Below are 25,925 nucleotides of genomic sequence, written 5' to 3'. Positions count from 1 at the left end.
GCGTTTCTCAAAAAATATTATTTTAAAGCATTACATTGATTTTTTTTACCTTATGTTCTGCTATTGCTGAAATATTTAAAACAATTGTTCAGCCAATTTGTATCTCTCTTTCTTAGTATTTTCAGTGTTTTGTCTCTCCATGTAATATTTTTAATTTTAATGTTCTTTTTAACATAATTTTGTAATTATATCATATGCTTTGAGTACTTTTTTATAGTTTTGTGGATCTATTTGTATATCAACTGAGTTTTTATAACTGGACTGTTCTCGCGTAACTTAGAACACATATAAAAACCACTATGAAAATAACATCGTAAATTCAATCGAATGATTATCATGCATATTTTAATTCAAAACCAATTCCATCTGAAATTTTAACCGTAAACTAAGGTATAAGTAATCGAGCATAATAGACAGGAGAGATATATAAGGCTAAATTGTATCATATTACATAATATTATTTTCTAACAGCACCTTATAACCAGCGATGATTGATTTTTATTTTTTATTTATTTATTCAAAAAACAGTTTTTAACATAAAAAACATACTCTGCACATCTCACTAGGGCATTCCTGTATCAAGATGTGCAGCTTTACAATTATATCATTTAAAAAAATACATATATGTAAACTTAATATAATAATAACATTAAATTTTAACCCAAAAAAGAAAAGTTTATGACACGGTCGTTTCAAGACCGGTAGACAAAAATAAACAAGATTTTAGTAACAAATGTACGAAAAATAAAAACAAAAATGTCAACAAAAGAAGCATTGGTAAGTAAATTGGCAACAATAATATTCTTCTGTTAACTAGTTGATATAATAATATTATTACTAGTTGCTTCAATTCGTTAAATACTCCGGGTTTCTGCTTATATTAAAATTGAATATAATTTTTTTGATGTGGCAAGACCGGACGACGCACTTGCACGGAACGACGCTTCATCCGGTCAGCCTCGTGACTCGTGGGCTCTTTTTGCGCGGCCACCAAAACTCTGTGCGGTGTATTTTCTTATATCCTCGCTAAAATTGGCAATTAATCTATTCTAAATGATTGAATGCGAATTTTTAATTTGTAATATATTTCTTTGTGTTTGTTTTAATTAAAATAAAATAAATATTTTACTATCATAAATATCAATTTTTTTTTCTTCCATTTTCAACATCAGCCTTTCCGTGAAGCCTATTTTTAAAAAATCATTTTTTTAAGATTCCAATACGCAAAATTCAGTAATACCGAAAAACTCTCTTAGCTTATCCAAAAAGCTATTACTAAATCCCAATGTACTGAGAATCTACCTGCTGCTCTACACCGTACCGAGATACGAGTTAGCAGATATGCCAGTTTTCGCCGAAAAACAAACCCTCCAAGGGAAAAGGTTTCGCAAATCCCAGATAATCCTCAAACACATCACAGCCTCCTTAGGAATCATCCCTCGGTAATTACCTGGTGTGGATTCTCATCTCCTCGCATGAACTAAGACCGGACCTGTCAGGATGAGTTTTTTTCCGAGAAAATCAATCAATCGCAAAGGCGGCCTGCTTTCAATAAAGTCCTGCATTGTTCTCGGCTTAAATAATTCATAAGTAGGTAGGTTATGTTTTGTTTTTATCCTTCAGAATGACTACTATACTATTATGTTTCTATTTTGAACTAGCCACAAAAAGTACAATAGCGTTGTATAATATTATTTGTGAGTATAATAAATATTTATGTATAAATTTATATTTACTGATTACTTGTTAACTACTAAGAATTATTAAGTATTTAGTGGGGTGTAAACAACAACTTCATGATTTACACAGCAATTTATAATTTATAATTTATAATTTATAATTTATAATTTATAATTTATAATTTATAATTTATAATTTATAATTTATAATTTATAATTTATAATTTATAATTTATAATTTATAATTTATAATTTATAATTTATAATTTATAATTTATAATTTATAATTTATAATTTATAATTTATAATTTATAATTTATAATTTATAATTTATAATTTATAATTTATAATTTATAATTTATAATTTATAATTTATAATTTATAATTTATAATTTATAATTTATAATTTGTGACATCGTGACGTCTTCAATAATATCGGCCATGAGCCTAAAAGGCTGAACAGAGTTATTCGAGAACAAATTGAATAACCAATGCTCTGTCGAGGGCCTTTAAAGTTCTTGTTGTCGACGTATGTACATACACTATTGGTCAGTGGCTGATTAGGATCGGCTGGCTAAGTCCTCCATCACAACACAAGCAACATTTTCCGCTCTTTCGTTCGTAGTTTGAGATTTTAAAATATTGTCAGGTTAGACACCAACTGGGAATGAGTGTTTAAAAAAATAGTTACTCATTGAAAGTCTCTTTATTCTACTTCAGTAAAATGTTAATAAATAATAAAGTTCATTATCATTTTCACGGTATTTCTGTTAATTTACCCAATTTACTCGTCAATAAAAACAATTCTAAGAAAACGAAATGCTACAGGTTTTCTATTTAGTCAATTCTTACATCTATATTTGAACAATTCACATAATACAATTTTATATATCTCGCATTCTATGTATGTGACAAAATAAAGTACTTACAGAACTCTTACCACACTGTGTAATTATTAAAAAAGTGGTTTTTAATACAATGGGTGGTAAATGCTGTAATATATAAATACTAAACACTGACCAAATTATTTTTAATTCTCGTAATTTGTGGTCATGTATTTATCTACAGCGACTCGCTGCAGAGATGAAAGCAAAAGTTTTAACAGCCCACCGCTTACTCGGTTTGAAAACCGATCCAAAGGGAATGAGAAATCGGATATAATTCAATAAGAAATAAGTAATAGGACCCGCCTTGATTCGAAAACCATTTTAATATGTACGTAATTACCTCTTCGGGTAGAAAATTTAGCTTTTCGAAAGCTTAGATATAGGTTCCTTCAGGGAGCTTTCGGTGCCTACGCTTTGCTTTTTCGGTTCCTTTCGTAGGGCTCTTAGCACGGGAAACAGGGTGTAGTGTTTCGTGGTTGATTGTAATTTTTGATTGACATATTGCGTGGGAACCTTCGATGGATTTGAAAAAAGGTTTTTCATTAGTGATTATTAGCGAAGGGCGGGCAGGTCACTTCCTTATTTTACCGTCGAAATGTTGAAAATTTGACACTTTAATAGGACTCGTTTAATTTTTGACAATTATGTAGCATGCAATACAAAATTATTAATATTTAATTTAAAATGTTGATATACTGATAAATTTTCTGACTACTATACATAGAACGTTTTATTAAAAGGTTGGATCTTGGAGTTAATTTTGTATGTTTTATACCATTCCAGTTTTATTAGGTGAAAACGTAAGGTACCTGCCTATAGGTAAAGGTTAACATATATTATTATTAATTATTAATTAATGTTAAATTTTTTTACCTTAGCTCCATATAAGAGGACGCGAGGAAAATAATTTCCCTCGGGGCCTATTTCATCTTCAGGAATGCAGAGTGGAGGTTCTTTTTAGGAAAGAAAGGATAGGATATTCTCTTAAGGAAAAAGGTTCAAGGTAGGTTTAAGACTTTGGTGAACCCGGGCACCAAAGATAAGTTACCAAATGTGGCGAACCACTTGGGGTGACCTATGGCAGAGGTGTTATCCAGTAATTGTTAACCGCCCGAGGCGGCGGTATTCATACCCGCCTCCCAAATTCTAATTAAAAAAGAAATTCAGCAGGTAAAGAGAATGGAGTATATACATTTTAACGCAGCAGCTCATCGTTCAAGTTCATTCTTCAAATGCATTGTATATATAGTTTTGTATTATTGATCGGTGAACCAGTGGATGAAATCTTATAGCCCTAATTATAATATTGTCTGTAGTTCGTAATAAAACGCAAAATTTCTTTTGAAAAAAATGTGTTTGTACAACACTTTTGGGGTCATTTGTCACAACATCGACTGTATGCAAATCATCCAATTATTGTTATTATTATTAAAGTATTCTTAGATCGACTGAACCAAAAAAGATTTTCTCTTCGAATGGCAAAAAAATCCGTAACTCGTAATGTAAATAATATATCAACCTGAATTTTTTGCTCTCAAGAACGACATAACATGTATTTACGATTCTCGGTACACAACCTTTAGTTTACGACTTGGAACATTAATAATCTGGAATTGTGTACTTAGGTTAGGGTTGCCAAAATGTCGTAAAATAAATTATTTTTTACATTTATTTGAAACACAACACAATTTAATTCTTCTAATTTTTATAAAACGTCACCATATGGGTCTCAATACCTAGTAAAATTCCACAACAAAAAATTATCAAGATGATACAGAAGCGTTTCTTAAAAATAATTTAAGAAAGGCGTAATAAATAAACGTTAATAGATAGGAACTGATTTTTGTTTTGTTACCCATTTTTAAAACACGCAAATGTGGTAGAGGGGATGGATTGAACAAACCTCCATAAAACTAAAAACATTAAATAATTATAAGCAATAATTAGTCGCCTGAAATATCAATACAAATTGAAAATATCTCCCGAGTAAAAATAAATACCGCCAACGGGAATTCGATTTTTACTCGGGAGATATTTTCAATTTGTATTGATATTTCAGGAGACTAATTATTGCTTATAATTATTTGTTATCCTTTATGCTATGCATAAAACCTTGTCTTATAAACATTACTTTATCGTTAAAAAATAATAAAAACATTAAATGAGTAAAACCGTTTTTCATTAAAAATCTTAAGCAATAAAACAATCATTTTCAATATCAACAAAGATAAATTGAATCATAATATCATAAGTACTTGAAATATTAAATATTTTACTGTGGAGTAGAGAATATTTAAAAAATGGTGTGTTTTTTCTTAAAATTCTTTGATACATGTAGTGCTTTAAGTACGAAATTGAAAGCTTTTTTCTTATAAAATAACAACTTCGACATACTTCGTTTATGTGTAGTGTACTTTGACTTTTTCTTTGGATAGCAGTATTGTTTATTTACCTCTTTTATTGTTTTCCCCTTAAAATTATTAAAAAAATAAATTTTAAAACCTTATTAATATTTTTTCCGTTTTAAATATAAAGAAAAAAAATATTGGTAAGGGTTTATTTATCTGCTTCTAATGTTAAGATTGTAAGAATGGTAGGAAAATTCTCCAGTCTATGTTTAATATTAAAACTTAAATTATAACAATAATTTGTTTAAATAACGACAAGATTTCCGTGCTGACAAATTTAAGGTATGTGGCTACCCTAACTCAAAACCATTTCTCACCTGAAGGAACATTACGGCCAGGTTGCTTGTTCCTGGAAGCGTTTAAAATAGGAAAATTAACTGCCTACCTGACCTTGAAGCCTGAAGCTCGATGTTCATGCCTCATGCCTGCTGTTTGGTATATTTATGATATATGTAATGCAGAATAGAAAACCAAAATAATAGGGGCTGTAAATTACATTTTACAGCCCCTAATGCTCGTGTGCTTCACTTGAACAGCGCTCAAAATGTTAGACTAGGAATATTACATAATTACAGTTATTTAAGTTTCTACCTACCTACTTTACATAAACAATGCATGTTTGAATATATTTGTCACTTAACCGTTTCCATTAAAATTTATAGCAGCAAAATTTGTGTAGGTACTATTTTTTATACTCAGTAGGTACAGCACAAGAGTCCCAACTGCTCCCATCCGCTTGCAACCAGTGAGACTATGGCATCATAGGGATAGAAGACGGGAAAGTGCCAGACTATTCAAATCGGGTCACCAAATGCGGCTAAAGCCATTTCAAGCAACTTTTCGATTCTGATTGCTATTCTTTCACTAGGGCGATACTGAAAGTATCTACTACTCAGGAATGTGCCGCAAATACATTTGGTACATATTATTGATTATTAAATTGTTTGATGGTTTGGGCATGTAGAGCGAATGAACGAATAATGTAAGGAGAATATATGACGGAAATGCGAATGGTAGAAAAATTCGAGGACTCCCGAGGAAAACATGGAACGATTAAGTGAATAAGATACTTGAGTCGGGCCATGTCAAGAGTCAGAATAATAGATTAGTATGTACAAACTAATGGTGTTGAACGTCATGCATGTACCTAAATGTATTTTACATAGTAACAAGTTTCACTACTTTCGTTTTAATTCTTTCGGTTGGTACTGTTTTTTTTTAATCTTATTTTTTAAACAATATTGAATAGTTTCTGTATAACCACCTAATAATAAAAGTTTCTATTTTCACCATAAGCTCGCAGTGGAAGCGACATGACACTAAGAGTTAAAAGTACCCTTCCTTTGTATTGAAAATCCGACAGAGAAACCTGAGCAAAATCAGACTACAATCAAAATGCTAACTTCGGTAGGTCAATGTATGAATCTCGATCAATATTAACGTATGATCACATGTTGGACTCCTCCGGCTAATTTTTTCGCTTTTGAAAACAGCTCATAATATGGTTTCATAGAAATCGTAAAAAATCGTCTACCTTACTGTCATGGTATATGATCGAAACGGGTGTTAGAAAGCGAAAAAACCACGCTACATATTCATATCTAGAAGTACCAGAGAAATAAGAAAAATTATATGTTTATTTGTAATAATAAAATAAGAAATCGTTTTTCGTTACCTTTCAATAACAGGTTTTAGTTTTTGGATACTTTCAGTAATATTCTATTGGTTTTGATTTTTTTCAAAGCGGAAATATTCCGATTTCTGACAGAATGTGCCGGAGACCTGAGAGAAATATTATCTACGTCAATTCCTATAACATTATGTGAAATCAAAAAATATATATATATCAATTCATTTTCCCATTAATTCTATAATAGAGATTCTTCGTATTATTCATCCAAAAAATGTTTAAAACATACTTTCGTTAGGGATGCTAGGACCCCACAGCTTTAGGCATTGCCACATAGACTAAAAAGTTATATACAAAGATTTCCCGAAAAAATCTGAATATCGCCGAAAAAATGGTGTCAAAAACTTTGTTCGCCGGCGGTCGGCAAATAAATCAAAAATATCTCAGGCAAATGGGCCACGATCCCCGAAATATGGTGGAATTTGGATTTCATAGGGTGAAAAAATTGTGATATTAAACTAATTTAATGTCACTCCAGAATTTCTCAAACTAGGAAGTCAATTCCAGCGGACTCATTCTTAATACTAGTATGTACACCCAATTTATCTCAGAGTGAGTTAATTAATTCAGATTTAGTTGTTTAAGGCAATGCCATACGTAGTAATGCAAAATCATGTTTTTTTGGTTTGAAAATTTGGTCGCCTAGAAATGTTTCAGATGCTTTAATTAAATACTGCAAGTAGAATACATCTTGGCCTTTGAAATGGTCCAATATTTTTTAGATAAATCTTTTTATAAGCCCAGAAAAAAATAATGTATAAGGCCTATGAAAACTGCTTTAAAGTTCAAAATCTCCTAATTACGAACCCATTTTCGGTTACGATTTTATTGTATAATGTGGAAAATTAAGTAATTTATAAAATGATCGGAAAAAAAATTAATATTTATGCCTGAACATCCACAAAATAAAATAAAAGGCACTTTTTGGCCATGTTTTTTTCTTGCATAAATCAAAACAGGCGGATGGTGAGCGGGAATTTAAACCTTATCACCATCTACGTAAGGGTTATTATTGATAGCGGCACAATTTAAAATATTATACGGCGTAGTGCATCGCCTTAACTGTTTAGGAACCTACCCATGTAATTGATTTTTTTTCTTGTGAGACGCAGTGTAGTAAGCTTCTCGATTGTGGACCAGCGAATTCTGGATTCTAATCCGCTGTGCTGTGAGGCTGAATAATTTGCAGGAGTGTATGGTCAAAGGGAAAGCCATGGATTTGACGAACTTATCTACATACTGCTTGCTTACCTACTTAATCTAATACTAATCGATTCAATATAAAATTATTAAATTGTTTAAAGTAATTTTACATTTCATTATGGAGCAAAACAACAACTATATTTATTTTCCACTAAAAACTTGAAGATGTTCAGCTATGACGTCAAAAATTTTGTACACTTGATTTTTTTTGTCTTGAAGTAAGTTCAACGCATGGATATTTAACTACCTACTATTTACATCCATCAAATAGTCGGGGAGCTTTGCTTTAACAACTTAACTGACGAGGTTTCAAAATTTTCAATAATTTCTGAAAAAAGAGATAATCCTCATACAAAATGAGGTAGTCAAGCTATTTTACTGAGGGTATGTTACGTAAGTATTGGTATCACTCGCGAGCCCAAGGTCTAAGAACACTCTTTCAGAGGATCCTGAATCCGCGGGGGTCCGGCGGTCCAGACTGCGTGGCTTTGTTCCGACCCGTATTATATCTCTGGACCTTTGGAGGAATAGAAGAAACACGTCCAAGTAGCGGTTTCCGTGCCCCATTCCACCGGTAATTAATCTTCCCTATTAGATAGATTCCTCCATATCAAATGTTTTAATTCGGTTTTTTCAGGTGGGAAGAGAGTGGAAGGTTACAGCCTCAAGATCAAATAATGAGATTTCTTGTTTTAATCTTCTCAACATTTGGGAATATAGAGGTATGCAAAAAATTGAGGTTGTTTAAATAATAATTGAATGTATCTAGTGCTTTAAAGATTTAATTCAGTAGCACCATTCCATTTACCATGCTAGGCTGTGCTAGATCATCTGTTCTACCGTTTGGTGTCTTGAATAATGTCAAGTCATGGTGACAATTACGGCATTTAAGGCGTCGTTTATTAATTTACTACGTCATAAGTTGTAAATTCCCGCTTAACACCTTCCGCCTGTTTTGATTTATGCAAGAAAAAAACATGGCCAAAAAGTACCTTTAATTTTATTTTGTGGATTTTCAGGCATAAATATTTAATTTTTTTCAGATAATTTTATAAATTACTTAATTTTCCACATTATACAATAAAATCATAACCGAAAATGGGTTCGTAATTAGGAGATTTTGAAATTTAAAGCAGTTTTCACTGGCCTTATACATTATTTTTTTCTGGGCTTATAAAAAGACTTATCTAAAAAATTTTCGATTATTTCAAAGGCCAAGATGTATTCTACTCACAGTATTTAATTAAAGCATCTGAAACATTTCTAGGAGACCAAAGTTTCAAACCAAAAACACATGATTTTGCATTACTACGTATGGCATCGCCTTAATTAAGTTTTATTGTGTAGATTCATTGTTTGCCAATACAAACTGTTTTTTTTTACTCTTGAAAGAACGTAGAAAAAAATTACGATAGTGAAGGAATTTTTATTTTTATTTTGACGAATAAATTTTCTGGAAGTGCTATTTCTGATTTTCTCCGATTTTTATTCGTGAATTCGGCGGTGTTGTTGACATCCGTCTTAACAGACATTGGCGTTTTCTTCTCATAATGACGTTGTAACCGGTTGGAATTTAGATTTTTTTAATCAAAGATCAAAAAAATAAACTTCCACACATTTTTAACGGTATTCGTAGCTCCTTAATATACCCTATTGTGGTAATATGTGGAGCGGGTAGGCACTAGGTACATAAACCGTCAACAATAAATTAAATTATTAATACTAGTTCTCCGTAGTTCTTTAATCACTGGTGCATATTCCCATATAAGACAGATGGTTTACTTGGATACGGTTAAATGTTGATGAAACGTTGTTAAAATAAATGAGTGCAGTGAATTGATTAGTAGCCTATGTCTTATGCCCTTTCACCAGCTCCAAGATGATTGAACGACTATGCCATATGATATCCGAAGTGTGAGGTGATCATTCATGCATACCTTCATCAAAAATAAATAGGATCATTATAAATTAAAGATATTGATGATAGTTTTTTTAAAGGAGGGTGAACAAAAATGACCTGATTCTTATATTTCATCCATTTTAAAAAAATATTCGCACTGTGTTGATATATTCTGACAGGCTTTTTTAATGTTCAGTTGCAATAAAAATGAACAGCGCAAATTCTCGAGAAACTGAAATAAACAACAACAACAAAAAATTTGTTGCATTCCAGTTCTGAATTAATAATAAAAATCTTAATAGTATTTTCTTTAAATTTACCGCCCTATTTGCCTATTGCTAGCGACTTTAAGCGAAACCTCCTAGATCACAATATTTTCTTTTTTTTAAAAATTAACTATAATATTTTTATATGTTTAAATAAATGTGAGTAAATTGAAAAAATGAAATTTTTTGTAAAATCCCATACAAGCTGCTTTGAATGAGTGTCAGGACTTGTGATCGTTTCGGCACAAAAATTAAAATGTTTTTCTATCGGCATTTAAGGAAGTTAATTTGCAACATCCATACAAAAAAGGGATTCGTGAGTAGGAGGTTTTAGGCTTCATTCACAAACATTTTTATATGCCTGATACTTTATTTTTTTCTAGGTTTATAAAAGTATTTATCAAGAAACACTCAATTTTACCGCATTGGCCAAAATGTGTTGTACTCATATCCCCTTACTGATAAACCTGTTTTAAATTTTACACTGATAATAAATTATTTACGTTACGTTAATGGTTGCTTATCAGTTGTCTAAATTTAAAAAAAAGCTTTTATAAGTAAGGCCCAGAGTATTTAGTCAGGGCATCTATAATATTACCAGACGATCAAATTTACAAAACCACAAAAACTTAATTATTTTGCATTGAATTGCTTTAAAGTAAGAAGACCCGCCTACAAATTGTCGGTTTACAGTCAAATTTGTGTGAAAACGATACCCACCGTTTACTTCCAAGTTTAGACCAATGTTTGACTCGCATGCTTAATATTGGGTAACAGCCTGACAAAGCAACAAAGAAAACGTAGTCGTGACTTCAATCAACGAGACACATTTGACTGGAAAAGCAATACAATTCGTGCGGTTTAGCGTTTGGTACCAATAACTAATGCCCAATAAAAATAGCGCGGTTCAAAGTAACTAACTTGTGTCAAAGTACGAAAGAATATACCTGAAGGCGTGCTTGCTAATTTTCTTGGTACTTTTTGTTGAAGATAACGGTTTTTTGACCCAATAGGAAGTTAAAAACTCGGAACTATCATTTATGTAAGGAAACTATTACATTTTTTAATTTATTCAATCAATCTGAATTTTTTACCATGTGTTGCGAAAATAAACTATACCTTCCTACCTACTTCTAAATCATGATAAACAGTGAGCAAATTCTCTGTTATTCTTAATGCATCGCTAATAGAAGGTACTGGATTTTCAATTTATTTAATTTTATTGAATTATATCTAACTGTCTTTTTTAATCATACAAATCTTCACATTTTACTTTCTACCTACTTGACTACTTGCTTCTCCTTCACAAATTAAAAATAATAATTTAACACAATGTTATTTTTGAATAACATTGCACAGTTTTTTTACTATATATTCCTGTCACCTATCCGGGAGATGTTTACACCCAGTGAGGTGAGTAATGGAAAGCATACAATTAAATTGCGTAGAAAAATAATTATGGTACGTACTTACTGAACTTTACTGAAAAATGATATTTCTGAATGAACTGAAAGAATCATGGTAAATGTGTCACATAATATTAATATATAAGTGAATGCTTAGCGACAGTGATAAAATTGATAGAAAAAACACGATTTTTTTTTCATGGCGGTAAAGTAGTGATCCTCAGAAGAAGACTACAACTAATAACCAACACACAGATTTGAAACTCTTAAATTTATAAACTATAAAATCTTATTTATTGTTATTAAGTTTAATTTGTAGAACTCCATTTTATTTTTTTATTTTTTTATATATACAATAATATTATTATTGGGTTTATAAAAACAGTTTATTTTTAAACAAGTTCTGCTGTGTAATTATTATTACGCGTGACAGCTGTTTCGCCCTCTAAAGGCATTATCAAACTGTGGGTAGCCCACTTACAGACGATACATTTATATTCTGTCACGCGTAATAATAATTACACAGCAGAACTTGTTTAAAAATAAACTGTTTTTATACACCCAATAATAATATTATTGTATATATAAAAAAATAAAAAATATAAAATCTTCTTGTGTAATTGCGCTGTTGTGGGAATCGATCACCTAACGGTAAAATAATTGAATTATTAGTACGTTGTAAGTACCGTACGCCTCAGAGGCTACAAGAAATAAAGTTTTCAAAAGTAATATTTCCTTATGAGAACCTAACATTCTTGAAAATTATGTTCAGCCAAGCAAAAAATATGAATCCAAATAAAAGTTGTACATTCATCGCCACTTTGACCGCGCAAAAACAAACTCACCTTTGAGCAGTGCAAACCAAAAACAAAATTCCACAGAGCTACGTCAATACATAATCGTCAGAGTGACAAGTTTTTTTCTGGCAATAATATATCTTATAGCAGTGAGGGCATTACAACTTTGACACATTTCGTTCGCCATTAACTATTTAGTCGAGGAAAAAATCGCTAAATATATTTTTGTGAATGACAGAGTGGACACAATGGAAACGAAATCATTGTTGTTGATTCTCCATGGTGATGTTAGGAGATTTCTGCAGAATCACAAAGGGATATTTTAATTGTCATATCCTGCGGTGCAAGGTGCTTCGTTCCACGTGTACACGCACTGAGGTACAATTCTCCTGACATAAATCTACAAGATGGATGTGCGGCAGAGCAGGTAAATCAGGTATATATTGCCAAACCCCTGGACAGAGTAATTTCTTTGGTTCGTTTTAAAACTCGAAACTGGAGCGGTGGTTTTCGAGAAAACACCGAAAGAATGTGACTTTCACACATTTTGTCACAGTGTTCCGAGAAATTGAACTGTATTTAAGTGTCCAATGGAGATGTACAATGATTTCAATAATAGGATATGTATCAATGTATCCATGTATATTGTTAAATTTTTTCATAGATAAATGTGAACGAAAATTTTTAAAACAGATTTAAGGAGAGCAACAAGCAATTTGAAAACAAAAATGTGCAATAATTAGCTGAAAACTCTTAATTAAATAAGTATTTATACAGCTCCTACCAGTATCTTTCCTAAGTTGTTTTGGATTTTTCTTAATAAAACTAATCTTTCGACAGTTTAGAACACGTCATGTTATTTAACACAAAAGCTCTTTTACTTTACATTTAATACTTTGGCTTGTTTTGTAACAAAATATTCACCTAAAAGGTGTTACAATGTTAAACTTATCTGGTAATTTATCTTTCCGTAATGGATCGAAATATGAGATTCGCCAGAGTGCTACTAATAACTTGTGCGATTTATCACTGAAATAGTTTAGGGGAGAAATGTTTGGACAATATATGATACAAGAGATAATCATATTAACACTGCCGACATATTATTATCATTTGTGATTTTACAAGACTTCAGATACGCTATTTAAAATTACGTACAATATTTAAAAAAAAATAACACTTTACATAAGTTTAATTACAAAAGGGACCGGAGAAAAAAATGCATTTTAATAGTTTTTGAAAAGGGTAACCTATAAAATTATTCTATTTTTTTTCAGATTTTATACAATACGCATTCGTATTCCCTTACGTATCTTTTCAACATCCCCGTTTAACACAGGTTGACAAATGACGTGAGAAATACGAGATCAAGTATGTAAATTAAAATTATCTAATATTCGTGACGAAAACAGAAAAAAACTTAACTTTTAGCTGTCAACAACAACAACGTCCAAATGATTTATTTATTCTTGTCAACATGATAGCATTTGCATTTTACACCATTTAACACATAATAACATTTAAAAATAATATTGCATGAAACATGGAAATGCCATCTCAAATCAAATTAAAAAGGCATTCTAGCGTTGGTGTCCTCCTTTTGTACCAATAAACCTTCATTCACATGTTTTTATGGCATCCTTTTGTTTCCAATTAACACTCTCTTCTAAGCCTTGTACCCATCTGCCCTGAAGGTATATACGTCAGGAGTACACAACCTATTATAAATATGGTGCAACACGTTTAGAAATTTTGAATTATAAATACGTGCACAATTTTTGACTGTGATCACAAGAGTTCAAACTGCTCCCAACCGTTTGGAGCCAGTTAACAGTGAGTATATGGCATCCCCAATTAGGGTATGTTGTGTGGCATGGGGTAGTGGGGAGGGGAAGGAGATGGGAAGATAATGGTGGGAGAATAGGTACCTAGCTATTCAGGTCTGGCGATGTTTCAATTTTGAATGGTGTCTTTCAAATATGTTTTGTAGATATATATTTTTTGGGTACTTTATAAATGATTTTTGGAAATTTGAAGAGTGTGCGTTTGTTTTATTTTTCATTAAAATAATTGTCACTATGATAATATTTGCTGAAATTGGAGTTTCAATATCATCAACAGTCGTAATAAAAATTTTCCCTCTCTTAACTTACAGATTTTTTTATTTCTATAAATGCCTTGCGACCTGACACGTGATGCACATGTAGGTATATCTAGGTACCTACTGTAGATACTTTGAACAAAATTCAAATCATTTTGATTCGATTCAAGTATAGCTGTTTAACAGATAACGATCGGAAATTTAAAAGTAGGCTATAAAATTAATTATGTAGTTAATTTTCTTCAAATGATTCCCTTTCTGTGAGCATAAAATACAATTCTTCGTACGTATCAAATTCTTTACAAAATTATTATACCAAACATGAAAAAACTATTTTTAAATCTGACCATATGATGAATAAAGCTTACCAATGGAAAGTTTTGTTCGCCCACCATTTTTACCGACCACTCCTAGCATTTAAAAAACCTACGAGATGCCCATTGTTCCTAAGTTTCATTCACTACTTCATAAACTGATGCTGCAGGAATCAAAGATCTCCGATGGTAAAATGGGGGGACGAGAAACCCTCTTCAGTTCGGTGACAGGAGGAAACAATGATGACACGATTCCCCATACAATATACAACACCCGCATCGACACAGATTTTCTTACGTGTAAACTGAATATGAATTCATTTTTTTCTCTGTGTATTCTTCTATATTATGAGAAATTAAAAATTATTTTGACACCTAATTTGATACCCGAATGAAAACGTTTTATTGTAATGCAAAACACGATTGCATAGAAAGCGGCCAGATAATTTATATAGCACCATTTTTGTGAAATGTCATATTAAGGGTGCTTAACGGGTCTCGGAAATTGCTTAAAACCATGGAATAAAATATTTAAATTTGACTTTGATCTCAGAACTTTGACTAAAATTACATTAAAAAGCTTAGCCCTACCTTAATTTGGTTTTAATTCGAATTCATTGTTAATTTATTTCTATCCAAACAATTAAATGAGTTTAAAAAAACATTTATATGAAAATAAAACAGTCGAAAAAAACCTATTTTTGGTTACTCAAAAAAAATCAAATTGATATTGAAAATATTTCGATTTTTTGTATACCTACATATAGAGAAGTGGAAGTGTATTTAGGTAGGTACTAAATTAGGGTCAGTATTAAATATTATATTTAAAATAATATAACTGCTAATACATTATATAGGTTCATTACATTTTTCTACTTGCATTTTCATGCTTGTTTAAATTTGGCTTTTAAATTTGTTACTTAATCCTGCTTTTTATATTTTAGTCTACATTCACTACTATAGTATTAGTACTAAATGTATAGTACCAAATCAACCATCTATGAACATTTATAATTGGTCTGTTTATTTTCCATCCTCCTTTGTATATTAAATTAATATTAAGACTGTTTATGTTACTTAAAATAAATTTTAAAAAATAGCACTCAAGAACGTAGAAGGAGTCAGTTTCAACTTTCAATGAAATTTGCTTATTAGGTAGTTTTAAATCCAGCCTAATTTAATTCAAATTACTATTAATCATACCACCGTATATCCATAGGTTCTCTTTACACAACTATAGAAAGGAATTTGTATGTTTATGAAGTGTTCAAAAAATAAATTGATAAATAAAATGATCTGTTTAAGTCCTCTCGTTAGTATTTTTTATTTATTTTCCCAGTATCTTTATTATACGATTTTACACCTTGACTGCATATTATTACACGTTTTATTATTCTCATTTCATATTCCCGCTGTGTGACAAAATCACCCTTATTAATGTAATATTTCTGAACTAAACCGAAATTAAATCTGTGGACAAGCCGACAAAGACCAGATCATTAGAAATGTCTACATAATTTGACCGTAAAAAGGATCAGATCCGACCGTATTTAGTATGTAAATATTACATTGGTAGTTCCACTGGGCACATTTTATGTAAATATTCTCATAAGACATACGGGACGCTGGGCAAGTCTAAAAATGACTCTTGAGATAGGTAATTGTGTTTATAAAAATCTCGTAACACAAAATATGTAATTCTATGGAAATGGTTTCATTTGCAAGATAGAATAATATAACAAATCCTATATTATTTTCTAGATGATGATTTCTTTGAAGCTCTAAAATACAGCGTTTTCCAATAAGAAGTGTTATTTTGAATAGCCCGCTATTTCGGTAGATGTTACTTTTGAAACTGACATTTGACAAGTACCTAGAAACTATGCCATTAATAAAAATGGAACGATACACGCTTCGACAACGCATTGAAATTATTGAAATTCACTTGAGTGAATCAAATGCAAATCATCTTGAATGATGAGGCCCATTTCCACCTCCATGGCTTCGTCAACAAGGAAAATTGTCGCATCTGGGGCTCGAAAACCCCAAGATTTATTGTTGAAAAGTCTCTCTATCCTCAACGTGTGACTGTGTGGTGCGGTTTATGGTCCGGCGGAGTCATTGGACCTTACTTTTTCGAAAATGAGACTGGAGCAACAGTTACGGTGAATGAATTGCGCTATCGAGAGATGATTACTGATTTTTTATAGCCGGGATTGGATGGTATTGATCTGGACAACGTTTACTTTCAACAAGACGGCGCTACGTGCCACACAAGCAACAAAAGCATTGATATTTTATGATTGAATATCAAAATAACACCTCTTATTGGAAAACCCTATATTTACAAACCCCTTATTTGGATGAAATTCCTTATTTTTTAACACATCTATTTGAATGTCGATATCGTTTTCTCGAATGAATGAATTAATTAATGAAATGGAATCTTGGAAGTGGAAATCAACAAACTTCCCGACACGGCAGACAAACTCATTGCGGATGACAAATGCACTGTGTTAGCTTTTGATGGCACACAGACAAATTTATCTGAAATTGGATTACATTATAAAAAAATACAGCAGTCAATATAGAAAATAAATCTCGGTACCATCCAATTAGGATTTGGCATAAGTTTGGCTTAGCGCCTTTCATTACTTTTAGTCAGTCCCTGGGGAGGATGGTTCAATCCTCAGCCAAATAGTTACTATTCTTTTATGCTTCAAAAGTATATACATAAAAGTTAGTTTTTACGCGGGTTGCTTTTTTAAAATTTAAATTTATATTTAATAAGGTTATTATTAAGGTATGCGGGTATTTTAGTTTTTTATTATAGTGATAGCTATTTTGGCGTTCATCGTCAATATAAAAAATATGCATGTTGACAAAAATAAAATACTAGCAGAACTTGAACTTGAACAGAATCTAATATGATTAAATTCATATTAAAAAATGAATGTCCAAATGGTGCTCTACGAATTGAATACAATAACAATAAATAAATGTTATTTTGGTCAGTGTTTTTGTCGCATCTGAACATTTAAAATATGGTAAAAACTTTTATACAAAAAAGTGGAAATGACAAAATAAAGTAGAAGAATTATATTTGTGTTACAATTTTTTTTTATCAACACAAAACAAATATGGTTTTTATCATTTTGCATCCAGTATAATATCAAATCAATAAGAAAACCATGACATTTTAAAATAAAAAAATATTCGCCCAACGCAAAATAATATAAAAACATCAAAAAAATATTCGCCCTACACAAATAATATAAAACAACAAAAAATATTCGCCCAAAGCAAATAATAAAAAAACAACAAAAAATATTCGCCCAACGCAAAATAATACAAAAACATCAAAAAAATATTCGACCTACACAAATAATATAAAACAACAAAAAATATTCGCCCAAAGCAAATAATAAAAAAACAACAAAAAATATTCGCCCAACGCAAAATAATACAAAAACATCAAAAAAATATTCGACCTACACAAATAATATAAAACAACAAAAAATATTCGCCCAAAGCAAATAATAAAAAAACAACAAAAAATATTCGCCCAACGCAAAATAATACAAAAACATCAAAAAAATATTCGACCTACACAAATAATATAATACAACAAAAAATATATTCGCCCAACGTGGGGCTCGAACCCACGACCCTGAGATTAAGAGTCTCATGCTCTACCGACTGAGCTAGCCGGGCTGGTGATAGATACGCACAAATGTACGGTCCGTATGTAAGAGTACTTTGTAGATACCTACGAATATATACAGGTTTGTTTTAAAACACGTGTGTATAAATAACACTGGCAATTTTCCAAAACCAAAAATATCTAGTTGGTAGATTTTTTCAAATATTATTTTTCCTTTGAGTATTTTTAAAAATAGATCCTTTCCATAAATATCAAACAGTAAGTGGGTAAACATAAAAGCAAAAAGTAATTAGGCTTGAATTCGCACAAACAAAAACTTTTCCTTTTGGAAAAACATGAAAATTGGTAGATTTGTTTAATCTAATTTTAAATATTTCCGTGTCATGTGAAAAAACAATTTTTTTCAGCCCGTAGATAATTTTTTGTTGTTGTTTAATTTAAATTACGTAGAAAGAATATTTTGTTTATTTTTTTTAAAGAAAGCGATACATTTCCGGATTACAAATAACCTGACAATATTTTAAAATCTCCTACTACCACCACAGTAGGCGATTTTAGTAAAATGTTGTTTGTGTTGTGATGGAGGACTTAGCCAACCGAGGTATATAACACATGATGCCTGGGTGGGACCCAAATTCAATGTCAACTCAGCCACCGACCGGTCAGATACATATTAAATACGCAATTTTTCATCTTTTAGATAAAGTATTTCGCAAAGTATAAAATTAAGTAAACACTTTCGCCGGGTTCTCAGTATAATTGGTTACGCATACGAGAATACGAATGATAATTATTTCTGACAACATTGGAATAATAATGATAACCTTTATTTTCAGGGTAAAGAAGCAACATACTCCCGACTGTTGTTGCTATGTAGAATGTAGATTACTCTATTTACGATAGATAGTGGTTCTAGCATAGACTAAATGTATTTTTTAAATCTATTTTTGGTCAAACAACAAAAAGTAATGGTAGCATTATACAGGGTGTTGGAACATTCTTGATTGACTTTAACCAGTGATTCCTATTGGTAAAAAAATAAACATAAAAATTTTGGAATCCTGTGACTTAATGATTTTCCAAACCATATAAAAATGGGGTCATGAAAATGCAATTGATTTATTTTCGCATTTTTCTAAATCAGTTAACCTAACTATTTTTTAACTCGTAACTTCTATCATGAGCTATAAGACTTCAATAGATTTATTTAGTGATTAAAAATATGACTATTATCCTTATGGTTGTCTCATATATTCATTTTCATTCAGGATTTTTTTTTCAAAGAAAGAATGTTGAAACTCTTGTGAAGTCCTGACCATACATACTAGTTTATTGTTTATATTCCTCCAAGTTTATTAATAATAAAACAGATTTATGGACTAAACGGTGTCAGAATTAAATAATTGAAATGTACACCTCCGTAAAATTAAAGGTTCCAATCGAAATTTGAGATAATTTTATTAAACTTTGTGAATTTTCGACAAGTTTTTTTTTATAAGAAACGACAAAAAGTTAGGTAGTATTAAAATTTATAATACATTTGTCTAATAAAATATGTATTTTTTCGTTATCAGTAATTTTAGTTCAGTATTTAGACGAAAAAAACGTAAGGTAAGCCTTTTTGAAACTTTTTATGTTTGATTTGTAATATTTTAATTTTTGTTTCTAATAAAAATATTAAAAGCATATTTTATCAACTTTTAGTAACAGTTTTGAGTTTTCGGATACGTTCCAGAAATATAAATAGAAATGTTCCATATATTTTGAATTTATCGAGAAGCGGAAATATTGTTTAATTCTTTGACTTTCTGACAGCATCTTTAAGAAATGTAAAGGTCAATATACTAGACTCCCGAAGGAAAGTAAAATTTTGTTGTTTTAATACACAGAACTTTTTTTTTTTTTTTTTTAAATTTATTTATTTCATCAAAAAATTACAGAATATATATAATATATCATTAGTAAGTTGTATAATTATATGTCAGTTAGAAACAATGAAATTGTTGCAATAATAATGTTACAATAATACGGCAGTTTCTAATATAAGAAAAAATATTTATCAATGTAAGAGTGTTATATAGAAATGGCTTAATATACTATATTTTAGGTTGTGCATAACCTGCCTCACTAGGCGAACCTGTATTGAGGCAGAATTTTTAGTTAATTATTTCTCCATTTTGTCTATGGTTTGCTAATATGTAAATGTATGGGTTCCCATACAGCAATCCATTATTTTAGGTTATATTATTGTTTACATATTGAAGATACAGATAGAATAAGTTTAAACACAATACATACTATAATAACTCACTGTGACAAGGCATTTGGTTACTTTTCATTATTGTTTGCATTTACACAATACGTATATAGTAAGTTTTAGCACCGTACATACTGCAATAACTGTCAATGACTCGAAAACAATAACATAATATGTTCAAAATGGTGCTTAGTTTAAAACATGCTTAGTTTTTTTCAAATGTCAAAACAACTTTTTCTACATGTCAATAAAATTTACTATTTAGGTATGGAAAAAAAATATTTAGGCAAAAAAAATGTTGAAGTTCCAAAAATTACGTTAGTAAGTCAAATAAATCAAAATTTACAGCAATGTTCCTCTATAACTATAAAAAAAGCAATCGCAATTTTTTTTTACAAGTGCTGCTACAATTAAGACCTCCCCCTCCTAGTGCTAGACCCGACCTACCCCGGTACAAGGTGAACCCTCGGGGGTTGAAAAATCAACCCTGATGAGGGCACAATGGGGCGCAACGAGCCCCTGTAACCGAATTTCGGTTTTGATATTCAATTATGCCCGGTAAATATGCTTCGTGCGCTCAATAAAATCCTCGAAGTAATCAAACAAAATATTATAACTGAATTATTCTATACCTTGGGGATAAGGAAGGGATGTTGGAAGGTTTGTGTATTTATCAAGTGTTTCTAACATCAGTGCGATGTAATTCTATAATCAAATGCACATAAAATTGTGATGGAATTATTTTGTCATCTGTTGCATGCTTTTGGAGGAAATAATATACATCAATATTTGGATGTGACTAACTTTATTTTTAAAAGATTGTTGTTATTAATTTTTAAAGCATTTACACAGAAAAAAATGGGAATTGCTATTTTATTCAAAATCTTTTTAAATTCATAGTACCTAATTCGATTACAAACGGGATTTTAAACCGTTTTTTGATAAACTTTTGGTAAATTAGAGTATATTGGAACACGTGTTCATGAACCTGCATATATTTAAAATATAAAATGATGAAATTCGAAAGTGTTTTTTTTTATGCACACGTGTTCCATCATCGTAATAATACATTCGAATTTTACTAAAAGTTTTACAGGAAACCTATCACTACATTCGTTAAGTGCGCGCAATTCCAATTTTAACCGAACCATGAACAATTTCAAGAGATTCTAAATAAATTAGCAATGCTCATTTTTCTCCGTGCATTATCATTTGTTTATACCTTCAAATCGCATAACTGTATTCTATCAGAAATAAATATTGTAACATCTTAATAAGAATCTAATAAGAAAGTAACGTACCATTGCAATATTTCTTAAAACTTTAAATATTCTTATTCTTCAGCGCTATTTAGTAATTAAATGAAGCAAGCCCCCTACAAAGCTTCGCAGCATTCATCCTAAAACTGTATTTTACCGTTGTCAAAGTAGTTCATTTCAAGAATGTGAAAACAATGCCTACATTACATGCTCTATCGTAATAATGATTTACTACGATAGAGCAAGGATTCTTAATCAGCTGTAAGACGTACTAGTGTTTAAATAAACGGATAATATTTAACACTATATATAGCAAGACGATATTAACTATTAGAAAAATACTTTTATATTATTTTTTTCCCTTTATAACGTCTTTGAGTGAATAACATGCACCCTCTCTTTATCTTTAAGGAATGTGCTAGTGTGTGTTTCGCTAATCGTATATAATTATGTGTGAATGCGAGGGTGTGTGTGTGTGGGGTGGGGTAGGGGAAGGTGGGAGCTCCCACACTTCATTACACAAGCACATCAAACAATCATTTATTAAGGGTGAAAATAAATAAGAAGGGGTCTCTTGAGGAAGATAATATTTTATGAAGCTTACATTGATTTTGAAAAAATCTTGGGTGAGATATTATTTCTTGAGTATATAAGTTCAAACCTCGCATCGATGGCAATATTATAAAAAAATTTAAATGAGTTTCTTTCGCATCGTACCAAAAGATACATATATTGCGTAAAATCTTTGATGAATTTTTAATTTCATGAGCACAGTAGTTTACAGGTAATATTGATAAAGTGGATATATAAAACATTGGTTGAATTATAATTACTCGTATATCAAGTTGAGCGATAACTACCCCTATTTAGGTTGTTATTTTTTTTAAATGAAGATGGATTATAAATTGAATGATTTTCCTCAATTTTTAATAATGGATTCATAAGGCTTTGTATTAATATTTTGAGGTACGAAATTAATTCAATTGATTTGCCGAATCGAAGATTGAACAGAAACACCAAAAATCTCTTTAAAAAAATCTTTTTTTCTTTGCATTGGCATTAAAATTAACGTATTAGTTAATACGTCGTATTGATTTATCTTTATTTTATGATCCCCATCTAAGTTCTAAAGTGTCATTACAACATCATTATGTTGATTTCTGAAAAAAGGAAATACAATTTACATATTGGTAGTGTTTGATAACAACCGCAGAATTGAGAAAATAAGAGTAAACAGTAGATTTTTCAGATTGATAATGTTTGATTGCGACAGTAGAGTTGAGAAAATAAACAGTAGATTTTTCAGATTGATAGTGTTTGATTACAACCGCAGAATTGAGAAAATAAGAGCAAACAGTAGATTTTTCAACGATATTTCCCACATCGCAGAATCCCTCCATTATTCTAGCACCCTCAATATCTTGTCTTCAAATAAGTAAATCACTCCCTTCTAGAAAGCTCAAACACATTCATTTGTCAGTTATATAAAATATTGCCAAGAGAAAGGATCGTATCCCATTAGCTGAATCAGTTTTACGGAGAACGATACAGAAATCTATTAGGAAACTGGGGATGAAATTCAGTCACTGAAGGCACTTAGTGAGAATTGTTATTATGCTACCCCATATTCCTACTTGGTGTACTGAACACACAGTTGGTGTTTTATTGTGTAAATTTTCTATGGCAACTGTTTCCTACTCTTTTAGTATTTAAAAAAAATATGCTTACAATCATTTGAACAGTTAGAGGATTACAGTTGTGAATAAATCCATAAAAAATCAGGTATCATGGTGAACTAATTTATTTAACTGTTCATTAAAATTATCTTAAAAATGTTCACATGAGTTTCAATCTATTTCCACCTTATTCAGAGTGATAAATTCCCTCAGTATCTCCCTAGTGAAAGACAACCTTTCAGAATCGAACGTTGCTTGAAATGGCTTTAGCCGTATTTGGTGATCAGATCTGAATAGCCAATGATAACTTTCCTCTTACCTTCCTTCAATTGCTTCCCACTTCTTTCAGCCTACATCCCCGAAATTATGATGCCATAATCCCTCTAGTTTCAGCATTTTTATAAAGACTTCACATTTAAAAAAAAATTCGTAGCTCTATTTATTTTTAAGTGTTGGAAAAATGTGGTAGAGAAAGGAGTAGTTTTGGAGCTAACGTTTGAGAAGGCACCCATTTAGACAAAATTAGGTAGATTACATTATAAGCAAAGCGCAACAGTTAAAAAAATACAGTGTGTGGCAAGCCTACGCACGACGGAAGTGAAACTTTTAGTATTCTCCTCTCTCTCTTTTCATTTCATTCTCTCTTATTTTCTGTCTATTGACATATTTATAAGTAAAAAAACAAACCGTTGATAAAAAAATTAAAAGTTATAAAAATATGGGATTCGAACCCCGGTCCTGCATAACGAGTGTCGAACGCTCTGCCTCTAGACTGCGAGGAGAGATATTTCGCGCGACGCGGCGTTATCGGCCTTGATTAGTAATATTAATGATTCAAAATAAAAATAATTAATCAAAATACCGAGCGACTCTACCGGCACGATTTGTAAGCTATATTTCGACCAAAATAAGATATAGGTACCGTAAAGTAAATTAAATTTAAATTAACAAATTTATCTATTTTTTTACTACATTATTACAAATCGTTATTAAAAAAAAAAATTAAAAGTTATAAAAATATGGGATTCGAACCCGGGTCCTGCATAACGAGTGTCGAACACTCTGCCTCTAGACCGCGGTTATTACGTATTCGACCAAAATATCTCAAAGTCGCAGCACGAGAGCATTTTATCACTTAAAAAAAATATATTATTAAAAAAATCACAAAAAGAAATAAAAAAATTAGTTAAAGCGGGGATCGAACTTCGGTTCTTCACGACGACAATCGGGAGCTTTGCCTCTAGACCGCGAAGCTGAGTTTGGAGAGCGACCGAGAGTAAGTAGGTATATAATATTGGCTAGGCGCCTATAGCGAAATGATCACGGTTTTTGATGACGGTCATGAGTTGGTTTTACTCCGGTCCTCGAAATTGCATAACGCGCGTAAAGAAGTTTCACTTCAAAAACCTAAGATTATCCTTATTTATTTTTGTATGTAGTAATTGTTGAAGTCGATAACTGAAATTGCCAGTGTATAAAACAGGTGTTACCACGTGAATCGCAAGTTTCGTGAAGTTATCAATAAAGTCAGTCTTTATTAAACTGCCGGTTGACAGCAATTTAATAAAGCTTCGTTCCAGAACTCTCGAGTCATTCCTTTATTAAAATCAGTGACTAGACAACTGCCAACCCCATATCAACCTCAAGTCAATTGCATAGGTGATTATCTAAAAAGGTAGAATTACTAAATCATTTAGCACCGTAGTCAAATTCTACTCACATTCAGTTTTGTGCTTCTGAACATAGAGTTTAAGAACACGAGGCTAATGTTATTTTTTCTTATATGTTTTGATGGACAGATCGATGGAATTATAATGCCTAAATTGCGGAAGTTTCATAATAATGGTAATAACAAAATATTAAATTATTTTTAAATGTTGGATCAACTTGTGTTGCTCTTCAACGTTAGTAACATGGTGTACATTAATTACAAATTATTAACCCTGATAACAAATAGTTTTTTTTAAAATTATTGTCAGTTTTATAACACAAAGAAAACATATTGATTATTTAAGTGAGTTAGTGAATGATTTTCTAGGATAATATATAATAATGTAGGTTACCCGTTCTGCTACCAATTTTGGTTTTGCGTGTGTTTCTTAATTTTCATTCAAAATTGTTTAATGTTCAAAATTGGAACTGATAGCACGAAGAATTAAGACAAGTGATAAAGCGCCTACCTGTTTTATAATATTTTAAACAAAAAAAATATTTATTTATTTATTGATACATTACTCTACAGTACTTTACATTTCAATTCAGCAACGTTGGCCTCACTGGGTTGTTCACCCGTGCTGAGGCCCCCATTTTAAAATATACGAGTTTATACATTTAAACAAAAAACAACATTAAAATAAAGATAAATTAACATCAAAAATAAAGATTAGAAATCAAAATCCAATTCTCACACCAAAATAA

The 25,925-nt window shown here is 30.9% G+C and overlaps 1 long non-coding RNA gene and 1 other non-coding gene across 2 annotated transcripts in view; both read right to left on the bottom strand.

The window, feature by feature from the left end:
* Positions 1-25,925, bottom strand: part of LOC149424058 (uncharacterized) — a 651,496-nt gene that overhangs the window by 17,221 nt on the left and 608,350 nt on the right. The window lies entirely within an intron of this gene.
* TRNAK-CUU (transfer RNA lysine (anticodon CUU)) lies at positions 18,293-18,365 on the bottom strand. Its single transcript has one exon. It is a non-coding gene; the product is annotated as a tRNA-Lys (tRNA).

Source organism: Hesperophylax consimilis, chromosome 4, assembly GCF_061612785.1.
Source record: "Hesperophylax consimilis isolate HC1 chromosome 4, BYU_Hcon_1.0, whole genome shotgun sequence".
Taxonomy (NCBI): domain Eukaryota; kingdom Metazoa; phylum Arthropoda; class Insecta; order Trichoptera; family Limnephilidae; genus Hesperophylax; species Hesperophylax consimilis.
The sequence above is the reverse complement of the archived record's forward strand: the minus strand, read 5'-3'. Positions and strand labels throughout refer to the sequence as shown.